We start from the raw sequence: 6125 nt of genomic DNA on the forward strand, positions 1-6125 counted from the left end.
ATGTTTCTGTAACATTCTCTTTCCCAGTCTTAGCTCCATTCAAGTATTTTGTCTTTAACTAAATAACACAATTGTAGTCTGCGGTCAGCTGATGAGTTGGTGTCCTTGTGTATCTCTGTACCAAGTACATGCTTGTTAATTTACTTATTTTGACATACAGCTTATTTAGAGATTAATGTGGATATTTACATAACTGAAATGTCTATAAGTTAATTTTCACATCATCTAAAAATAAAGATTCAATTACACTATTGAACTGTACCTCCAATGTTACATGACTCTGTACTCTTATAATACTAGCCAATAGCCCATCATAAGACAGGATTTCTGGGTCTCTCCTCCATGTCCTATTCCCTTTCTATCTCGCTTTTCTCTCCTGAGCCTCCAGTCTCTTGCTCTGTCTTTCTCTCTCTCTCTCTCTCCCCTACTGCCTCCCCACCCTCAGCTCTCCTCTGCCTCCTGCCTCTCTCTCCATCTCTCTCTCTCTTCTCCCCATCCTGCCTCTCACTTTCTCTCCCCTCTCCTCTGCTTCCTCTCTGTCTCCTCCACTCTCCTCTGTCTCTGTCGGGGATGCATGCTCATCCAGGCCCTGCCCCCTGGCCATGTACATCACCGCCCCGTCCCCCATGCCCTCCCGCCATGGCACTCGGCTGACTTCTTCACCGCTCAGCTGGGCTGCCGTGGGGGACCAAGTGGTGCATGTGGCCGTTTGGGCCCCGCACTCTCCATGCAGCATGGGCCGCTCAGAGGGAACAGCCAGCATTTCAGCAACAGCGTCGCCCAGAGGGAACAGCCAGAATTTCAGCGTTACAGACTCTCAGACGTTGGGCTACTATATACATGACTAGCCAATTAGCCCCACGTGTGGGGAGCGCGGACCCCAAAGGGCTGCTTGCCGCTGCTTGCTCCCCAGCTGGGAGCACCGCAGCGCACCAGGCAGGGAGGAGAAGGGGGCGGGGCTGTCCGGAAGGGGGGTGGAAAGCAGAGCTGTGGGGCTGGAGGGAAGGATGGGGGGGCAGAGGAAGGGGGGAGGTAAGTAGCACTGGTAGGGGGGATGTCCAGGGGGGCCGGCCAAACTGCCAAGGATGGAGGGGAAGGGGGGCGGGAAGCAGAGCTGGGGGGGGATCGGGGGCTGTAGGGAAGGATGGGGGGCCCGGAGGAAGGGGGGAGGGAAGCAGCGCTGGCGGGGGGTGTCTGGGGGACCGTGGGGCTGGCCAGCAGGAAGAGGGGGTGGAAAGCAGAGCTGGGGGTGGATCAGGGGCCGTAGGGCTGGACGGGAGGAGCGGGGGATCAGGGGCCGTAAGGCTGGACGGGAGGAGGGGGGCGGGAAGCAGACCTGGTGGGGGGTGATGGTGCAGCCACTGGCCGCAGCCGGACCCCAAAGGGCCACTTGCTGCCGCTTGCTACCCCGATGGGGCCCAGCGGGAGCGCTGCTCAACTGGGAGTGCCGCAGTGCACCAGGCAGGGAGGGGAAGGGGGCGGAGCTGGCCGGAAGTGGGGTGGAAAGGAGAGCTGGGGAGGATTGGGGGCTGTGGGGCTGGAGGGAGGATGGGGTGGTCGGAGGAAGGGGGGAGGGAAGCAGCGCTGGTGGAGGGGCATGTCCAGGAGGCCGTGGGGCTGGCCGAACTGCCACGGAGGAAGGGGAAGGGGGGCAGGGCACTGACATACACTGCCAGGGGGCATGGCCATGTATGTCAGCGTTACAGATGCACAGACAATGGGCTACGATTAATATAATTAACAGCAATTAATTAATAGTGATAATTAAGCTTAATCACAGTGGCAGAATCTCTTGAAATCATGTTTAGTATGATATTAATTTCTGTTCCTTAATAGGGTGAAAGTCTTTTGTTATCTTTGAGTGGTTTTGCTTCATTTGGCCTTTTTGTTAATAGCAAAACAAAACACTAACTATACATTTTATGTTTCTAAGCCAAGATGTAAAGAACCACTGCTATCTCTTCCCTGCAGAGACAATTTTGCCCTTCCAGTTCTATTTATTTTATTCCATTTTTAATTACTGGAAATATTTTAATTGAACCAGGATCTTTGTTTTAAAAGTTGTAGTGCATATGAGTATTTCTACATCTCTGCCCTCTACAGATAGATCAGATCCTATTTCATCCGTGCCAAAGGAAGGATTTCTGGTATCTAGTTTTCATGTTTTGGAATCTATTTTAGGGAAATTCTGGTTACCTTTTATGAGGTGAAATGATTCAAAAAGTAAAAATGTGAGGAAAAAATTCCTGTGAATCCCCAGTCTTGCAGAAATGAGACAACCATACCTAAAAGATTGTTAGGACCCACTTATTTCTTTTGTGATCACTTTTCAGTGTAAAAAAAGAATTAATTAAAAGCTTCATTTAAAAAAAAAGCTTTTTACAAACATTTACTTGATGTTTTAGTAATCTTAACCAGAAACCAGATACTAAAGTCATAAGCCCTCCATTGGTTTAATGTCAACAGGTAGAACTGAACCTGGGACCTTTGCAGCATAGTACATGAGCTAAAAAGAAGTTGGCTCTCCACTAAGGCTATTTCAAATTAACTTAATTTGAAATAGTTAATTTGAACTAAGCTAATTTGAAATAATGCATCTATGCACAAAAGCTATTTCGAAATAGCGCGTCCACACTGTGTGGACCCTGAACCAAAGTTAAGGCTGGCTGGAACCAGTGCCGGCAAGGCATCAGGTTAGGACGTAGTGTGTGGGGCTGCTGCCTGAGGCTAACTGAGCTCTGTACTTAAAGGGACCCTACCCGTACCCTAGACAGACAGTTCTCAGGGTTCCCTGCTTGCTTGTCTGCCTCGATGAGGGACAGTAAAGCCGTCCTGTCTTGGAGTGCCCTGAGTGCCTGTACTCGGGACACAACAGCACTCGGCCACATGGAGCCAGAGCTGCCCCTGGGTATGCCGATGTGTCTTGTGGGGTTGTTGCCATCAGCCTGGCTGCACTTGCTGCAGGGTGCCATCCAGGGGGTCCATTGGGGGGCTGTCAGCATCCGGGAGGCCCTGCGGGAGAGCGTCCACCCCTCAGAGCCCTCAGAGCCACCCTGGTCCTCCCCACCGGGGGCTCGTGCCCCATTTCTCCCTCATGTCCTTCCACTTACCTCTCCCTAGCCCCCCTTCCTAATGTCAAACAAAAGGCATGTATGTTCAAAAATAGAAACTGGGTTTATTGAACAAACCTGGGGTGGGGGATGAAACTCTGGGGAGACTGGGAAAAGGAGGTGGGAGAGGGGAAAAGAGAGGGTGGGAGAAATCTGGGAGGAGAGAGCTAGAAAGGGGAAGAAGGGGGAGGGGAAGTTCAGGGCCCAGGGTTGGGGGGTCTCACCTGACCAACTTGATTTTCATGCAAACCTGCTCCTGGGTTCGCATGTGGCCTTTGGTGGCCAGGCTGGCAGCTATCCTACCATAGACAGCCGCATTCCTCTGTCTAGTGCAGAGATCATGGACATTAGGGGCATTCCTCCCAAACCTGAATAAGGTCCATGATCTCCACCCAGGACCAGGAGCCTGACTCCTGTCAGGCTCCTGGGAGATGGCAGACTGCTCCTGGGCAGTGGTGGAGGGCTGGCTGCCAGTGGCTTGCTAGCTCATGTGTTGCTGGCAACTGCTGGCTCTGGACTGGTAGGCTTGGAGCTGGCACAGACACTGTGGCCAGGGTCTACCCCTTTAATGGCTCCGGGGCTGGGGGAGAGGAGAGTAAGTGTTCCTGGTTGTGCTCAGAGTGGCCACCAGGTCTCCCTGGGTGTGTCTAGACTACATGCCTCCTTCGACGGAGGCATGTAGATTAGCCAGATCGGAAGAGGGAAATGAAGCCGCGATTAAAATAATCGCGGCTTCATTTAAATTTAAATGGCTGCCCCGCTCTGCCGATCAGCTGTTTGTCGGCAGATCGGGGCAGTCTGGACGCGATGCGCCGACAAAGAAGCCTTTCTTCATCGGCACAGGTAAGCCTGGTTTCACGAGGCTTACCTGTGCCGATGAAGAAAGGCTTCTTTGTCGGCGCGTCGCGTCCAGACTGCCCCGATCTGCCGACAAACAGATCGGGGCAGCCATTTAAATTTAAATGAAGCCGCGATTATTTTAATCGCGGCTTCATTTCCCTCTGCCGATCTGGCTAATCTACATGCCTCCGTCGAAGGAGGCATGTAGTCTAGACACACCCCCTGGGAAGGGCTAGAGGCCCCCTATTTCGAATTAAGTTTCTACACAGCACTTAATTCTAAATAGCTATTTCGAATTTGGCGTTACTCCTCATAGAATGAGGTTTATCAAATTCAAATTAAGCGCTCCGCTATTTCAAATTAATTTTGAAATGGTGGTTTGCACGTATAGACGCTATTAAAGTTAATTTGAAATAGTGGCTGTTATTTCGAATTAACTTTGCAGTGTAGACATATCCTCTGGGTGAGTCTACACTGCAGGGCTTAACTCGAAATAAGCTACGCACATTGAGCTACGTCAATTGTGTACCTTATTTCAAAATAGCTTATTTCGAAATAGGGAGCATCTACACAGCACATATTTCAAAATAAAGCACTCTTCCTCCAACTTCCCTTATTCCTTGTACAATGAGGGTTACAGGAGCCAGAGTAAGAAGTCCTCCAGCTTGATAGTATTTTGACACTATTTCAAAATAACTGTCTGCTGTGTAGATGCGGACTAAGTTATTTTGGAATAGCGCTAGTTATTTCAAAATAGTGTTGCAGTGTAAACGTATCGTCTGTGAGTGGTCTAAGTGCCACTATGTTGGACAGTGAACCACACCCAGTAGGTGTGCAGGTTACACTGGCACAGATAATAAGGATTTTCTTTGTTATGTAGAATAGCTGATTATTAAGGAACCAGTGATAATTGTGCAGGTTTTGCTGGTCATACATTCATTATATTTGTCATCAGCATATTGGATTTGAATTCTTGTGGTTGCCTGGAGATGAATTTTGTGGAAGGGGGATGTGGAAATAGAGTATATGCAGTTAATCATATAGTTGAATAATTATACACATGGCTTCAGAACTGAGTTATGGACATTTATTTTCACTTCATTAACGGCTACTTCTCTGTGAGGGAGAGTGCTCAGTAACTTGTGAAAAACATATTCAAAATAATTAAGATATGAGTAAATCATATGTAGGTTAGTTTTCATATATAATACAGGTTGAACCTCTGTAAACCCAGACTCTGGTCTGGCAACATCCAGACCACAGATGTGCCAAGACCAGACAGTCCTGGTGGAGGGCTGGCTGCTGGGTTGCTCAGCTCCCTGCAGTTGGGCTGCCTGGTGGGACTGGGAGCCCGGTGTGTGGCAGTGGGCATGCCGGGAGCTGGGCTGCCCTGCTTATCGGGGGCACCAACAAGCCAGCCGAGAGCCGGGGAGCCAGTAGCAGAGGGGTCAAATATGACCTCCCCATGTCAAAATCCCTCATCCGGAACCAATCAGGCCCCAAGGTGCTGGACCAGGAAGGTCCAATCTATAGGAAAAGATCCTTCTAATTTTAGGGTTCACAGTGTGATGCTGGTGCGCTATAGATAGTTGGATTGCTATTTTTTGAGCAGCTGATGGAGTGCTGCTCTTTAAAGACCAGTTCTATACCACAGTGTCCGATTCTGAAATAAGAATGTCCTCTTAAAAAACCCGATAAGGCTCTGTCTGATGGGGCGCCGAAACCGCAGCCGAATAGGCTGTCTCGCTGTTGACTACTACTCCACAATCCATCCGTGGGCTCTTTACAGCTGGAGAGTAAGCTCCTGCAGGCGGAGACCATCTCTCTGTAGAGGTCCTAGCGGTACAGGCTGTGGGTCCAGGAGAGCTGTGTCATGAACACACGCCGGGTGTGCGCGCCGCACAGCGCTCTGACTTCGGCCGACGAGTGCACGCACCAGCTGTGCGCGGAACGCGTGAGCAGAGTTGGGAATCCGCCCCGCTGAGCAGAAACACGCTCTACCGCTCCCGGCTGAGTGCTTAGTGCCTCCTCTACGCCAGGGGGCGCTGCGGATACTGAGCGGCAGTAGGGGACGCCGCCGGCTCTACGCACACACACAGCGGCTTCCTCTTTGCTCTCACTTCCTTCCCCCCCCCGCCTCGGTTTTGCTCTTTGGCCCCTAACGGCTGCCGTCGT

This window comes from Pelodiscus sinensis, chromosome 8, assembly GCF_052426305.1.
Source record: "Pelodiscus sinensis isolate ZL-2025 chromosome 8, ASM5242630v1, whole genome shotgun sequence".
Lineage (NCBI taxonomy): Eukaryota > Metazoa > Chordata > Testudines > Trionychidae > Pelodiscus > Pelodiscus sinensis.